The sequence below is a fragment of the Scyliorhinus torazame genome, chromosome 4, assembly GCF_047496885.1.
Source record: "Scyliorhinus torazame isolate Kashiwa2021f chromosome 4, sScyTor2.1, whole genome shotgun sequence".
In the NCBI taxonomy this organism is placed as follows: Eukaryota; Metazoa; Chordata; class Chondrichthyes; order Carcharhiniformes; family Scyliorhinidae; genus Scyliorhinus; species Scyliorhinus torazame.
In genome coordinates this window covers 346,008,690-346,025,000 of record NC_092710.1, presented here as the reverse complement: position 1 = coordinate 346,025,000, position 16,311 = coordinate 346,008,690, and the positions used below count along the sequence as shown (strand labels likewise).

The 16,311-nt window shown below is 53.1% G+C and overlaps 1 protein-coding gene across 1 annotated transcript in view; it reads left to right on the top strand.

Moving 5' to 3' along the window:
* Positions 1-16,311, top strand: part of LOC140411508 (dynein axonemal heavy chain 8-like) — a 2,059,122-nt gene that overhangs the window by 1,577,241 nt on the left and 465,570 nt on the right. The window lies entirely within an intron of this gene.

The window sequence follows — 16,311 nt, the reverse complement described above, 5'->3', positions numbered from 1 at the left end:
CCTGTCAGGAAGCCCCCCGGTAAAGAGAAACCTGTCAGGAAGCTCCCCAGAAAAGAGAAACCTGTCAGGAAGCCCCCCAGAAAAGAGAAACCTGTCAGGAAGTCCCCCGGAAAAGATAAACCTATCACGAAGCCCCCCAGAGAAGGGAAACCTGTCAGGAAGTCCCCCAGAAAAGAGAAACCTGTCAGGAAGCATCCAAAAAAGAGAAACCTGTCAGGAAGTCCCCCAGAAAAGAGAAACCTGTCAGGAAGCCCCCAGCAAAGAGAAACCTGTCAGGAAGCCCCCCAGAAAAGAGAAACCTATCAGGAAGCCCCCCAGAAAAGAGAAACCTGTCAGGAAGCCGCCCGGAAAAGAGAAACCTGTCAGGAAGCCCCCCAGAAAAGCGAAACCTGTCAGGAATGCCCCCAAGAGAAGAGAAACCAGTCAGGAAGCCCCCGGAAAAGAGGAACCAGTCAGGAAGGCCCCCGGAAAAGCGGAACCTGTCAGGAAGCCCCCCAGAAAAGAGAAACCTGTCAGGAAGCCCCCCAGAAAAGAGGAACCTCTCAGGAAGCCCCCCAGAAAAGAGAAACCTGTCAGGAAGCCCCCCAGAAAAGAGAAACCTGTCAGGAAGCCCCCCAGAAAAGAGAAACCTGTCAGGAAGCCCCCCAGAAAAGAGGAACCTGTCAGGAAGCCCCCCAGAAGAGAGAAACCTGTCAGGAAGCCCCCAGAAAAGAGAAACTTGTCAGGAAGCCCCCCAGAAAAGAGGAACCTGTCAGGAAGCCCCCCGGAAAAGAGAAACCTGTCAGGAAGCCCCCCAGAAAAGAGAAACCTGTCAGGAAGCCCCCCAGAAAAGAGAAACCTGTCAGGAAGCCCCCCAGAGAAGAGAAACCAGTCAGGCAGCCCCCGGAAAAGAGGAACCAGTCAGGATCCCCCCGGAAAAGAGGAACCTGTCAGGAAGCCCCCCAGAAAAGAGAAACCTGTCAGGAAGCCCCCCAGAAAAGAGGAACCTGTCAGGAAGCCCCCCAGAAAAGAGAAACCTGTCAGGAAGCCCCCAGAAAAGAGAAACCTGTCAGGAAGCCCCCCAGAAAAGGGAAACCTATCAGGAAGCCCCCCAGAAAAGAGAAACCTGTCAGGAAGCCCCCCAGAAAAGAGAAACCTGTCAGGAAGCCCCCCGGAAAAGAGGAACCTGTCAGGAAGCCCCCCAGAAAAGGGAAACCTGTCAGGAAGTCCCCCGGTAAAGAGAAACCTGTCAGGAAGCCCCCCAGAAAAGGGAAACCTGTCAGGAAGTCCCCCGGTAAAGAGAAACCTGTCAGGAAGCCCCCCAGAAAAGAGAAAACTGTCAGGAAGCCCCCCGGAAAAGAGGAACCTGTCAGGAAGCCCCCCAGAAAAGGGAAACCTGTCAGGAAGTCCCCCGGTAAAGAGAAACCTGTCAGGAAGCCCCCCGGAAAAGAGAAACCTGTCAGGAAGTCCCCCGGTAAAGAGAAACCTGTCAGGAAGCCCCCCGGAAAAGAGAAACCTGTCAGGAAGCCCCCCAGAAAAGAGGAACCTGTCAGGAAGCCCCCCAGAAAAGTGAAACCTGTCAGGAAGCCCCCAGAAAAGAGAAACCTGTCAGGAAGCCCCCCAGAAAAGGGAAACCTATCAGGAAGCCCCCCAGAAAAGAGAAACCTGTCAGGAAGCCCCCCAGAAAAGAGAAACCTGTCAGGAAGCCCCCCGGTAAAGAGAAACCTGTCAGGAAGCTCCCCAGAAAAGAGAAACCTGTCAGGAAGCCCCCCAGAAAAGAGAAACCTGTCAGGAAGTCCCCCGGAAAAGATAAACCTATCACGAAGCCCCCCAGAGAAGGGAAACCTGTCAGGAAGTCCCCCAGAAAAGAGAAACCTGTCAGGAAGCCCCCAGAAAAGAGAAACCTGTCAGGAAGTCCCCCAGAAAAGAGAAACCTGTCAGGAAGCCCCCAGCAAAGAGAAACCTGTCAGGAAGCCCCCCAGAAAAGAGAAACCTATCAGGAAGCCCCCCAGAAAAGAGAAACCTGTCAGGAAGCCGCCCGGAAAAGAGGAACCTGTCAGGAAGCCCCCCAGAAAAGGGAAACCTGTCAGGAAGCCCCCAGAAAAGAGAAACATGTCAGGAAGCCCCCCAGAAAAGGGAAACCTGTCAGGAAGTCCCCCGGTAAAGAGAAACCTGTCAGGAAGCCCCCCGGAAAAGAGAAACCTGTCAGGAAGCCCCCCCAGAAAAGAGGAACCTGTCAGGAAGCCCCCCAGAAAAGCGGTACCTGTCAGGAAGCCCCCCAGAAAAGAGGAAACTATCAGGAAGCCCCCCAGAAAAGGGAAACCTGTCAGGAAGCCCCCCAGAAAAGAGAAACCTGTCAGGAAGCCCCCCAGAAAAGAGAAACCTGTCAGGAAGCCCCCCAGAAAAGAGGAACCTGTCAGGAAGCCCCCCAGAAAAGAGAAACCTGTCAGGAAGCCCCCCAGAAAAGAGAAACCTGTCAGGAAGCCCCCAGAAAAGAGAAACTTGTCAGGAAGCCCCCCAGAAAAGAGGAACCTGTCAGGAAGCCCCCCGGAAAAGAGAAACCTGTCAGGAAGCCCCCCAGAAAAGAGAAACCTGTCAGGAAGCCCCCCAGAAAAGAGAAACCTGTCAGGAAGCCCCCCAGAGAAGAGAAACCTGTCAGGAAGTACCCAGAAAAGAGAGACCTGTCAGGAAGCCCCCTGGAAAAGAGAAACCTGTCAGGAAGCTCCCCAGAAAAGAGAAACCTGTCAGGAAGCCCCCTGGAAAAGAGAAACCTGTCAGGAAGCCCCCCAGAAAAGAGAAACCTATCAGGAAGCCCCCCAGAAAAGAGAAACCTGTCAGGAAGCCCCCCAGAAAAGAGAAACCTATCAGGAAGCTCCCCAGAAAAGAGAAACCTGTCAGGAAGCCCCCCAGAAAAGAGAAACCTGTCAGGAAGCCCCCCAGAAAAGAGGAACCTGTCAGGAAGCCCCCCAGAAAAGAGAAACCTGTCAGGAAGCCCCCAAGAAAGATAAACCTGTCAGGAAGCCCCCAGAAAAGAGGAACCTGTCAGGAAGCCCCCCAGAGAAGGGAAACCTGTCAGGAAGCCCCCCAGAAAAGAGAAACCTGTCAGGAAGCCCCCCAGAAAAGGGAAACCTGTCAGGAAGCCCCCCAGAAAAGAGAAACCTGTCAGGACGCCCCCCGGAAAAGAGAAACCTGTCAGGAAGCCCCCCAGAAAAGAGAAACCTGTAAGGAAGCCCCCAGAAAATAGAAATTTGTCAGGAAGCCCCCCAGACAAGGGAAACCTGTCAGGAAGCCCCCCAGAAAAGAGAAACCTGTCAGGACGCCCCCCGGAAAAGAGAAACCTGTCAGGAAGCCCCCCAGAAAAGAGAAACCTGTAAGGAAGCCCCCAGAAAATAGAAATTTGTCAGGAAGCCCCCCAGACAAGGGAAACCTGTCAGGAAGCCCCCCGGAAAAGAGAAACCTGTCAGGAAGCCCCCCAGGAAAGAAGAACCTGTCAGGAAGCCCCCCAGAAAAGAGAAACCTGTCAGGAAGCTCCCCAGAAAAGAGAAACCTGTCAGGAAGCCCCCCAGAAAAGAGAAACCTGTCAGGAAGACCCCAGAAAAGAGAAACCTGTCAGGAAGCCCCCCAGAAAAGAGAAACCTGTTAGGAAGCCCCCCGGAAAAGAGAAACCTGTCAGGAAGCCCCCCGGAAAAGAGAAACCTGTCAGGAAGCCCCCCGGAAAAGAGAAACCTGTCAGGAAGCCCCCCAGAAAAGAGAAACCTGTCAGGAAGCCCCCCAGAGAAGAGAAACCTGTCAGGAAGCCCCCCAGAAAAGAGAAACCTGTCGGGAAGCCCTCCAGAGAAGAGGAACCTGTCAGGAAGCCCACCAAAAAAAAGAGGAACCTGTCAGGAAGCCCCCCAGAAAAGAGGAACCTGTCAGGAAGCCCCCCAGAAAAGAGAAACCTGTCAGGAAGCCCCCAGAAAAGAGAAACCTGTCAGGAAGCCCCCCAGAAAAGAGAAACCTGTCAGGAAGCCCCCTGGACAAGAGAAACCTGTCAGGAAGCCCCCCAGAAAAGAGGAACCTGTCAGGAAACCCCCCAGAAAAGAGGAACCTGTCAGGAAGCCCCCCAGAGAAGAGAAACCTGTCAGGAATTCCCCAGAAAAGAGAGACCTGTCAGGAAGCCCCCTGGAAAAGCGAAACCTGTCAGGAAGCTCCCCAGAAAAGAGAAACCTGTCAGGAAGCCCCCCAGAAAAGAGAAACCTGTCAGGAAGCAGCCCAGAAAAGAGGAACCTGTCAGGAAGCCCCCCAGAAAAGAGAAACCTGTCAGGAAGCCCCCAAGAAAGATAAACCTGTCAGGAAGCCCCCCAGAAAAGAGAAACCTGTCAGGAAGCCCCCCAGAGAAGAGAAACCTGTCAGGAAGCCCCCAGAAAAGAGAAACCTGTCAGGAAGCCCCCCAGAAAAGAGAAACCTGTCAGGAAGCCCCCCGGACAAGAGAAACCTGTCAGGAAGCCCCCCAGAAAAGAGGAACCTGTCAGGAAGCCCCCCAGAAAAGAGGAACCTGTCAGGAAGCCCCCAGAAAAGAGAAACCTGTCAGGAAGCCCCCCAGAAAAGGGAAACCTGTCAGGAAGCCCCCCAGAAAAGAGAAACCTGTCAGGAAGCCCCCCCCAGAAAAGAGAAACCTGTCAGGAATGCCCCCAAGAGAAGAGAAACCAGTCAGGAAGCCCCCGGAAAAGAGGAACCAGTCAGGAAGCCCCCCGGAAAAGTGGAACCTGTCAGGAAGCCCCCCAGAAAAGAGAAACCTGTCAGGAAGCCCCCCAGAAAAGAGGAACCTGTCAGGAAGCCCCCCAGAAAAGAGAAACCTGTCAGGAAGCCCCCCAGAAAAGATAAACCTGTCAGGAAGCCCCCCAGAAAAGAGAAACCTGTCAGGAAGCCCCCCAGAAAAGAGGAACCTGTCAGGAAGCCCCCCAGGAAAGAGAAACCTGTCAGGAAGCCCCCAGAAAAGAGAAACTTGTCAGGAAGCCCCCCGGAAAAGAGAAACCTGTCAGGAAGCCACCCAGAAAAGAGAAACCTATCAGGAAGTCCCCCAGAAAAGAGAAACCTGTCAGGAAGCCCCCCAGAAAAGAGAAACCTATCAGGAAGCTCCCCAGAAAAGAGAAACCTGTCAGGAAGCCCCCCAGAAAAGAGAAACCTGTCAGGAAGCCCCCCAGAAAAGAGGAACCAGTCAGGAAGCCCCCCAGAAAAGAGAAACCTGTCAGGAAGTACCCAGAAAAGAGAAACCTGTCAGGAAGCCCCCAAGAAAGATAAACCTGTCAGGAAGCCCCCCAGAAAAGAGGAACCTGTCAGGAAGCCCCCCAGAGAAGGGAAACCTGTCAGGAAGCCCCCCAGAAAAGAGAAACCTGTCAGGAAGCCCCCCAGAAAACGGAAACCTGTCAGGAAGCCCCCCAGAAAAGAGAAACCTGTCAGGACGCCCCCCGGAAAAGAGAAACCTGTCAGGAAGCCCCCCAGAAAAGAGAAACCTGTAAGGAAGCCCCCAGAAAAGAGAAACCTGTCAGGAAGCCCCCCAGACAAGGGAAACCTGTCAGGAAGCCCCCCGGAAAAGAGAAACCTGTCAGCAAGCCCCCCAGGAAAGAAGAACCTGTCAGGAAGCCCCCCCAGAAAAGAGGAACCTGTCAGGAAGCCCCCAGAAAAGAGAAACCTGTCAGGAAGCCCCCCACAAAAGGGAAACCTGTCAGGAAGTCCCCCAGAAAAGAGAAACCTGTCAGGAAGCCCCCCAGAAAAGAGAAACCTGTCAGGAAGCCCCCCAGAAAAGAGAAACCTGTCAGGAAGTCCCCCAGAAAAGAGAAACCCGTCAGGAAGCCCCCCAGAAAAGAGAAACCTGTCAGAAAGCCCCCCAGAAAAGAGAAACCTGTCAGGAAGTCCCCCAGAAAAGAGAAACCTGTCAGGAAGCCCCCCAGAAAAGAGAAACCTGTCAGAAAGCCCCCCAGAAAAGAGAAACCTGTCAGGAAGTCCCCCAGAAAAGAGAAACCTGTCAGAAAGCCCCCCAGAAAAGAGAAACCTGTCAGGAAGCCCCCCAGAAAAGAGAAACCTGTCAGAAAGCCCCCCAGAAAAGAGAAACCTGTCAGGAAGCCCCCCGGAAAAGAGAAACCTGTCAGGAAGCCCCCTGGAAAAGAGAAACCTGTCAGGAAGCCCCCCGGAAAAGAGAAACCTGTCAGGAAGCCCCCCAGAAAAGAGAAACCTGTCAGGAAGCCCCCCAGAGAAGAGAAACCAGTCAGGAAGCCCCCCAGAAAAGAGAAACCTGTCGGGAAGCCCTCCAGAGAAGAGGAACCTGTCAGGAAGCCCCCCAGAAAAGAGGAATCTGTCAGGAAGCCCCCCAGAAAAGAGAAACATGTCAGGAAGCCCCCAGAAAAGAGAAACCTGTCAGGAAGCCCCCAGAAAAGAGAAACCTGTCAGGAAGCCCCCCGGACAAGAGAAACCTGTCAGGAAGCCCCCCAGAAAAGAGGAACCTGTCAGGAAGCCCCCCAGAAAAGAGGAACCTGTCAGGAAGCCCCCAGAAAAGAGAAACCTGTCAGGAAGCCCCCCAGAAAAGGGAAACCTGTCAGGAAGCCCCCCAGAAAAGAGAAACCTGTCAGGAAGCCCCCCAGAAAAGAGAAACCTGTCAGGAATGCCCCCAAGAGAAGAGAAACCAGTCAGGAAGCCCCCGGAAAAGAGGAACCAGTCAGGAAGCCCCCCGGAAAAGCGGAACCTGTCAGGAAGCCCCCCAGAAAAGAGAAACCTGTCAGGAAGCCCCCCAGAAAAGAGGAACCTGTCAGGAAGCCCCCCAGAAAAGAGAAACCTGTCAGGAAGCCCCCCAGAAAAGAGAAACCTGTCAGGAAGCCCCCCAGAAAAGAGAAACCTGTCAGGAAGCCCCCCAGAAAAGAGGAACCTGTCAGGAAGCCCCCCAGAAAAGAGAAATCTGTCAGGAAGCCCCCAGAAAAGAGAAACTTGTCAGGAAGCCCCCCAGAAAAGAGGAACCTGTCTGGAAGGCCCCCGGAAAAGAGAAACCTGTCAGGAAGCCCCCCAGAAAAGAGAAACCTGTCAGGAAGCCCCCCAGAAAAGAGAAACCTGTCAGGAAGCCCCCCAGAGAAGAGAAACCTGTCAGGAAGTCCCCAGAAAAGAGAGACCTGTCAGGAAGCCGCCTGGAAAAGAGAAACCTGTCAGGAAGCTCCCCAGAAAAGAGAAACCTGTCAGGAAGCCCCCCGGTAAAGCGAAACCTGTCAGGAAGCCCCCCAGAAAAGAGAAACCTATCAGGAAGCTCCCCAGAAAAGAGAAACCTGTCAGGAAGCCCCCCAGAAAAGAGGAACCTGTCAGGAAGCCCCCCAGAGAAGGGAAACCTGTCAGGAAGCCCCCCAGAAAAGAGAAACCTGTCAGGAAGCCCCCCAGAAAAGGGAGACCTGTCAGGAAGCCCCCCAGAAAAGAGAAACCTGTCAGGACGCCCCCCGGAAAAGAGAAACCTGTCAGGAAGCCCCCCAGAAAAGAGAAACCTGTAAGGAAGCCCCCAGAAAAGAGAAACCTGTCAGGAAGCCCCCCAGACAAGGGAAACCTGTCAGGAAGTCCCCCAGAAAAGAAGAACCTGTCAGGAAGCCCCCCACAAAAGGGAAACCTGTCAGGAAGGCCCCAGAAAAGAGAAACCTGTCAGGAAGCCCCCAGAAAAGAGAAACCTATCAGGAAGCCCCCCAGAAAAGGGAAACCTGTCAGGAAGCTCCCCAGAAAAGAGAAACCTGTCAGGAAGCCCCCCAGAAAAGAGAAACCTGTCAGGAAGTCCCCCAGAAAAGAGAAACCTGTCAGGAAGCCCCCCGGAAAAGAGAAGCCTGTCAGGAAGCCCCCCGGAAAAGAGAAACCTGTCAGGAAGCCCCCCGGAAAAGAGAAACCTGTCAGGAACCCCCCCGGAAAAGAGAAACCTGTCAGGAAGCCCCCCAGAAAAGAGAAACCTGTCAGGAAGCCCCCCAGAGAAGAGAAACCTGTCAGGAAGCCCCCCAGAAAAGAGAAACCTGTCGGGAAGCCCTCCAGAGAAGAGAAACCTGTCAGGAAGCCCCCCAGAAAAGAGAAACCTGTCAGGAAACCCCCCGGACAAGAGAAACCTGTCAGGAAGCCCCCCATAAAAGAGGAACCTGTCAGGAAGCCCCCCCAGAAAAGAGGAACCTGTCAGGAAGACCCCAGAAAAGAGAAACCTGTCAGGAAGCCCCCCAGAAAAGGGAAACCTGTCAGGAAGCCCCCCAGAAAAGAGAAACCTGTCAGGAAGCCCCCCAGAAAAGCGAAACCTGTCAGGAATGCCCCCAAGAGAAGAGAAACCAGTCAGGAAGCCCCCGGAAAAGAGGAACCAGTCAGGAAGGCCCCCGGAAAAGCGGAACCTGTCAGGAAGCCCCCCAGAAAAGAGAAACCTGTCAGGAAGCCCCCCAGAAAAGAGGAACCTCTCAGAAAGCCCCCCAGAAAAGAGAAACCTGTCAGGAAGGCCCCCAGAAAAGAGAAACCTGTCAGGAAGCCCCCCAGAAAAGAGAAACCTGTCAGGAAGCCCCCCAGAAAAGAGGAACCTGTCAGGAAGCCCCCCAGAAGAGAGAAACCTGTCAGGAAGCCCCCAGAAAAGAGAAACTTGTCAGGAAGCCCCCCAGAAAAGAGGAACCTGTCAGGAAGCCCCCCGGAAAAGAGAAACCTGTCAGGAAGCCCCCCAGAAAAGAGAAACCTGTCAGGAAGCCCCCCAGAAAAGAGAAACCTGTCAGGAAGCCCCCCAGAGAAGAGAAACCAGTCAGGCAGCCCCCGGAAAAGAGGAACCAGTCAGGATCCCCCCCGGAAAAGAGGAACCTGTCAGGAAGCCCCCCAGAAAAGAGAAACCTGTCAGGAAGCCCCCCAGAAAAGAGGAACCTGTCAGGAAGCCCCCCAGAAAAGAGAAACCTGTCAGGAATCCCCCCAGAAAAGAGAAACCTGTCAGGAAGCCCCCAGAAAAGGGAAACCTATCAGGAAGCCCCCCAGAAAAGAGAAACCTGTCAGGAAGCCCCCCAGAAAAGAGAAACCTGTCAGGAAGCCCCCCGGAAAAGAGGAACCTGTCAGGAAGCCCCCCAGAAAAGGGAAACCTGTCAGGAAGTCCCCCGGTAAAGAGAAACCTGTCAGGAAGCCCCCCAGAAAAGGGAAACCTGTCAGGAAGTCCCCCGGTAAAGAGAAACCTGTCAGGAAGCCCCCCAGAAAAGAGAAAACTGTCAGGAAGCCCCCCGGAAAAGAGGAACCTGTCAGGAAGCCCCCCAGAAAAGGGAAACCTGTCAGGAAGTCCCCCGGTAAAGAGAAACCTGTCAGGAAGCCCCCCGAAAAAGAGAAACCTGTCAGGAAGTCCCCCGGTAAAGAGAAACCTGTCAGGAAGCCCCCCGGAAAAGAGAAACCTGTCAGGAAGCCCCCCAGAAAAGAGGAACCTGTCAGGAAGCCCCCCAGAAAAGAGAAACCTGTCAGGAAGCCCCCAGAAAAGAGAAACCTGTCAGGAAGCCCCCCAGAAAAGGGAAACCTATCAGGAAGCCCCCCAGAAAAGAGAAACCTGTCAGGAAGCCCCCCAGAAAAGAGAAACCTGTCAGGAAGCCCCCCGGTAAAGAGAAACCTGTCAGGAAGCTCCCCAGAAAAGAGAAACCTGTCAGGAAGCCCCCCAGAAAAGAGAAACCTGTCAGGAAGTCCCCCGGAAAAGATAAACCTATCACGAAGCCCCCCAGAGAAGGGAAACCTGTCAGGAAGTCCCCCAGAAAAGAGAAACCTGTCAGGAAGCCCCCAGAAAAGAGAAACCTGTCAGGAAGTCCCCCAGAAAAGAGAAACCTGTCAGGAAGCCCCCAGCAAAGAGAAACCTGTCAGGAAGCCCCCCAGAAAAGAGAAACCTATCAGGAAGCCCCCCAGAAAAGAGAAACCTGTCAGGAAGCCGCCCGGAAAAGAGGAACCTGTCAGGAAGCCCCCCAGAAAAGGGAAACCTGTCAGGAAGCCCCCAGAAAAGAGAAACATGTCAGGAAGCCCCCCAGAAAAGGGAAACCTGTCAGGAAGTCCCCCGGTAAAGAGAAACCTGTCAGGAAGCCCCCCGGAAAAGAGAAACCTGTCAGGAAGCCCCCCCAGAAAAGAGGAACCTGTCAGGAAGCCCCCCAGAAAAGAGAAACCTGTCAGCAAGCCCCCCAGAGAAGAGGAACCTGTCAGGAAGCCCCCCAGAAAAGAGGAACCTGTCAGGAAGCCCCCCAGAAAAGAGAAACCTGTCAGGAAGCCCCCCAGAAAAGAGAAACCTGTCAGGAAGCCACCCAGAAAAGGGAAACCTGTCAGGAAACCCTCCAGAGAAGAGGAACCTGTCAGGAAGCCCCCCAGAAAAGAGGAACCTGCCAGGAACCCCCCCAGAAAAGAGAAACCTGTCAGGAAGCCCCCCAGAAAAGAGGAACCTGTCAGGAAGCCACCCAGAAAAGGGAAACCTGTCAGGAAGCCCCCGGAAAAGAGAAACCTGTCAGGAATGCCCCCAAGAGAAGAGAAACCAGTCAGGAAGCCCCCAGAAAAGAGGAACCAGTCAGGAAGCCCCCCAGAATAGAGAAACCTGTCAGGAAGCCCCCCAGAAAAGAGAAACCTGTCAGGAATGCCCCCAAGAGAAGAGAAACCAGTCAGGAAGCCCCCAGAAAAGAGGAACCAGTCAGGAAGCCCCCCAGAATAGAGAAACCTGTCAGGAAGCCCCCCAGAAAAGAGAAACCTGTCAGGAAGCGCCCCGGACAAGAGAAACCTGTCAGGAAGCCCCCCAGAAAAGAGGAACCTGTCAGGAAGCCCCCCCAGAAAAGAGGAACCTGTCAGGAAGCCCCCAGAAAAGAGAAACCTGTCAGGAAGCCACCCAGAAAAGGGAAACCTGTCAGGAAGCCCCCCAGAAAAGAGAAACCTGTCAGGAAGCCCCCCAGAAAAGAGAAACCTGTCAGGAATGCCCCCAAGAGAAGAGAAACCAGTCAGGAAGCCCTCGGAAAAGAGGAACCAGTCAGGAAGCCCCCCGGAAAAGCGGAACCTGTCAGGAAGCCCCCCAGAAAAGAGAAACCTGTCAGGAAGCCCCCCAGAAAAGAGGAACCTGTCAGGAAGCCCCCCAGAAAAGAGAAACCTGTCAGGAAGCCCCCCAGAAAAGAGAAACCTGTCAGGAAGCCCCCCAGAACAGATTAACCTGTCAGGAAGCCCCCCAGAAAAGAGGAACCTGTCAGGAAGCCCCCCAGAAAAGAGAAACCTGTCAGGAAGCCCCCAGAAAAGAGAAACTTGTCAGGAAACCCCCCAGAAAAGAGGAACCTGTCAGGAAGCCCCCCGGAAAAGAGAAACCTGTCAGGAACCCCCCAGAAAAGAGAAACCTGTCAGGAAGCCCCCCAGAAAATAGATACCTGTCAGGAAGCCCCCCAGAAAAGAGGAACCTGTCAGGAAGCCCCCCAGAAAGGAGAAACCTGTCAGGAAGCCCCCCAGAAAAGAGAAACCTGTCAGGAAGCCCCCAGAAAAGAGAAACCTGTCAGGAAGCCCCCCAGAAAAGGGAAACCTATCAGGAAGCCCCCCAGAAAAGAGAAACCTGTCAGGAAGCCCCCCAGAAAAGAGAAACCTGTCAGGAAGCCCCCCGGAAAAGAGGAACCTGTCAGGAAGCCCCCCAGAAAAGGGAAACCTGTCAGGAAGTCCCCCGGTAAAGAGAAACCTGTCAGGAAGCCCCCCAGAAAAGGGAAACCTGTCAGGAAGTCCCCCGGTAAAGAGAAACCTGTCAGGAAGCCCCCCAGAAAAGAGAAACCTATCAGGAAGTCCCCCAGAAAAGAGGAACCTGTCAGGAAGCCCCCCAGAAAAGAGAAACCTGTCAGGAAGCCCCCCAGAAAAGAGAAAACTGTCAGGAAGCCCCCCGGAAAAGAGGAACCTGTCAGGAAGCCCCCCAGAAAAGGGAAACCTGTCAGGAAGTCCCCCGGTAAAGAGAAACCTGTCAGGAAGCCCCCCGGAAAAGAGAAACCGATCAGGAAGCCCCCCAGAAAAGAGAAACCTGTCAGGAAGCCCCCCAGAAAAGAGAAACCTGTCAGGAAGCCCCCCGGTAAAGAGAAACCTGTCAGGAAGCTCCCCAGAAAAGAGAAACCTGTCAGGAAGCCCCCCAGAAAACAGAAACCTGTCAGGAAGCCCCCCAGAAAAGAGAAACCTGTCAGGAAGCCCCCCAGAAAAGAGAAACCTGTCAGGAAGCCCCCAGAAAAGAGAAACCTGTCAGGAAGCCCCCCGGAAAAGGGAAACCTGTCAGGAAGCCCCCCAGAAAATAGAAACCTGTCAGGAAGTCCCCCGGAAAAGAGAAACTTATCACGAAGCCCCCCAGAGAAGGGAAACCTGTCAGGAAGTCCCCCAGAAAAGAGAAACCTGTCAGGAAGCCCCCAGAAAAGAGAAACCTGTCAGGAAGCTCCCCAGAAAAGAGAAACCTGTCAGGAAGCCCCCCAGAAAAGAGGAACCTGTCAGGAAGCCCCCCAGAAAAGGGAAACCTGTCAGGAAGCCCCCAGAAAAGAGAAACATGTCAGGAAGCCCCCCAGAAAAGGGAAACCTTTCAGGAAGTCCCCCGGTATAGAGAAACCTGTCAGGAAGCCCCCCGGAAAAGAGAAACCTGTCAGGAAGCCCCCCCAGAAAAGAGGAACCTGTCAGGAAGCCCCCCAGAAAAGAGAAACCTGTCAGCAAGCCCCCCAGAGAAGAGGAACCTGTCAAGAAGCCCCCCAGAAAAGAGAAACCTGTCAGGAAGCCCCCCAGAAAAGAGAAACCTGTCAGGAAGCCCCCCAGTAAAGAGAAACCTGTCAGGAAGCCCCCCGGAAAAGGGAAACCTGTCAGGAAGTCCCCCGGTAAAGAGAAACCTGTCAGGAAGCCCCCCGGAAAAGAGAAACCTGTCAGGAAGCCCCCGGAAAAGAGAAACCTGTCAGGAAGCCCCCGGAAAAGAGGAACCTGTCAGGAAGCCCCCCGGTAAAGAGAAACTTGTCAGGAAGCCCCCCAGAAAAGAGAAACCTGTCAGGAAGCCCCCAGAAAAGAGAAACCTGTCAGGAAGCCCCCCAGAAAAGAGAAACCTGTCAGGAAGCCCCCCAGAAAAGAGGAACCTGTCAGGAAGCCCCCCAGAAAAGAGAAACCTGTCAGGAAGCCCCCCGGTAAAGAGAAACTTGTCAGGAAGCCCCCCAGAAAAGAGAAACCTGTCAGGAAGCCCCCAGAAAAGATCAGGAAAACTGAAACCAAAAGCAGAGGTGAGCTCAGCTCACTGCAAAACACAGACACACGCCTAAGCTCTTTTTCAAACTGAAACTTCAAAATGGCTGAACTGAGCTCAGCTCCACCCACTCTCTGACATCACTGTTTTCTTAAAGGTACATTGCTTAAACATCCATTCCTTAAAGGTACTCTCACATGACACTTTCAACTTGAGTTTCTTGCCTTTGTAGTCACCCCTGCACTTTAAGGCCACCATGCTTAGTTGCTCTGTTGTCTCATGCCAGCCTTGATGCTGGAAATTTTGTTTGCCAGATAGGACGCAGCATTTTACAGCACAAGAAGACTTTGTGAAACTTATGAATTTGAATTCAGTTAAGTATAAATTAGGAACAAAAAGGTAGCCCCATAAAATAATTGAATTGGTGTAAAAAAATTCTCAGTTTCAGGGAAAGAAATCTGCTGTCCTTTCATGATTCCAGTTCCATAGCTATGTGGTTGACTTTGAACATGCCTCTGAAATGACTTGGCAACCCCCTCATCTGTATTAAACTGCTGCAGAAAAGTAAAATACCAATAAAACCAGATGGACCTTCAGGAAGTAAAACCAGACAGATTACCCAGTATCAACCTCGGCACAGGAAATGACAACAGGATACCCAATCCTGTCAACCCTGCAAAAGTCCTCTTTACTAATATCTGGGGTTGTTGCTAAAATTGGGAGAGTTGTCCCACAGCCTAGCCAATAAATAGCCTGACATGGTTTATCAAAGTGTGCCTTATAGGCAATGCCCCAAACACCATCATCACAATCACACTGGTCCCACTGACAGTGGGAGTGACACACAGTGGTATACAGTAAGGAGGACATTGCACTGGGAGTCTTCAATATTGACTCTAGATCCCCATGGAGCCTCAAGCCATCAGGTCAAAATGTTGTGGATGGCGTTGAACTTTTTGAATGTTGTTGGAGCTGCACTCGTCCAGGCTACTGGATATTCATCCATCACACTCCTGACTTGAGCCATGCAAATGGTGGACAAGCTTTTCGGGTCAGTGGGTCATAGAGTCATAGATGTTTACAGCATGGAAACAGGCCCTTTGGCCCAGCTTGTCCATGCCGCCCAGTTTCTATCACTAAGCTAGTCCCACTTGCCCGTATTTGGCCCATATCCCTCTATACCCACCCTGCCCATGTAACTGTCCAACTGTTTTTTAAAGGAAAAAAATGTACCCGCCTCTACCACAGCCTCTGGCAGACCGTTCAAGGTGCTCACCACCCTCTGTGTGAAAAAGCTTCCTCCCTGGTCTCTTTTGTATCTCCCCCCTCTCACCTTAAGCCTATGCCTTCTAGTTCTAGACTCCTCTACCTTTGGGAAAAGATGTTGACTATCTACCTTATCTATGCTCCTCATTATTTTATGGACCTCTATAAGGTCACCCCTAAGCCTCTTATGCTCCAGGGAAAAAAGTCCCAGCCTATCCAGCCTCTCCTTATAACTCAGACCACCAAGTTCTGGTAGCATCCTCTTAATTCATCCTCTTCTTCACTCTTTCTAGTTTAACAATATCCTTCCAAAATAGGGTGACCAGAACTGAACACAGTGTTCCACGTGTGGCCTTACCAATGTATAGTACAACTTCAACAAGAAGTCCCAACTCCTGTATTCAATATTCTGACCAATAAAACCTAGCATGCTGAATGCCCTTTTCACCACCCTGTCCACCTGCGACTCCACTTTCAAGGAGCTATACACCTATATTCCTAGATCTCTTTGTTCTGTTAGTCTCCCCAACTCCCTACCATTAACTGAGTAGGTCCTGCCCTGATTTGATCTACCAAAATGCATCACCTCACATTTATCCAAATTAAACTCCATCTGCCATTCATCAGCCCACTGGCCCAATTGGTCAAGATCCTGTTGAAATCTTATATAACCTTCACTATCCACTATGACACCAATCTTGGTGTCATCTGCAAACTTACTAACCATGGGCGCGATTCTCCGACCCCCCATCGGGTCGGAGAATCGCCGGGGGCCGACGTGAATCCAGCCCCCGCCGTGTCCCGAATTCTCCGCCACCGGAGATTCGGCGGGGGCGGGAATCGCGCGCGCCGGTCGGCGGAAATCCCCCGGCGATTCTCCGGTCCGCGATGGGCTGAAGTCCCGCCGCTGTCAACCCACGCCAGCCGACGTGGATTGAACCACCTTTCGAACGGTGGGACAAGGCGGCGCGGGCGGGCTCCAGGGTCCTGGCGGGGGCGATCTGGCCCCGGGGGGTGCCCCCACCGATCCGCGGGCGGGCCTGTGCCGTGGGGGCACTCTTTTCCTTCCGCCTTCACCATGGTCTCCACTATGGCAGAGGCGGAAGAGACTCCCTCCACTGCGCATGCGCGGGAATGCCGTGAGCGGCCGCTGGCGCTCCCGCGCATGCACCGCACGGCAAAGTCATTTCCGCGTCAGCTGGTGGAGTGGAAATCAGTCCAGCGCGGGCCTAGCCCCTCAAGGTGAGGGCTCGGCCCCTCAAGATGTGGAGAATTCCGCACCTTTGGGGCGGCGCGATGCCGGACTGATTCGCGCCCTTTTTGGCGACGGTCGGCGGACATTGCGGCGATTGTGGAGAATCCCGCCCCTTGTCTCCTACATTCTCATCCAAATCATTAATATTTATAACAAATAACAGTGGACCCAGCACCGATCCCTGAGGCACACCGCTGGTCACAGACCTCCTGTTTGAAAATCAACCCTCCACAACTACCCTTTGGCTTCAGTCACCAAGCCAATTTTGTATCTAATTGGCTACCTCACCCTGGATTCCATGAGATTTTGCAACAACCTACCATGCGGTACCTTGTCCAAGGCTGAGTTAATCTCAGCAGACTTCACAGGCTCTGACCTGCTCTTGTAACCATTGTATTTACATGGCTGGTCCTGATCAATTTCTGGTCAATGGTAATCCCCAGGATGTTGATAGAATTAATGCTAATTGTTAAAACAATCTAAAAGAATATTGTAAGAAGTCTTACAACACCAGTTTAAAGATTTGAAATCACTAGCTTTCGGATCGTAGCTCCTTCATCACTCACCTGATAAAAGGAGCTACACTCCGATAGCTAGTGATTCCAAACAAGCCTATTGGACTTTAACCTAGTGTTGTAAGACTTCTTAC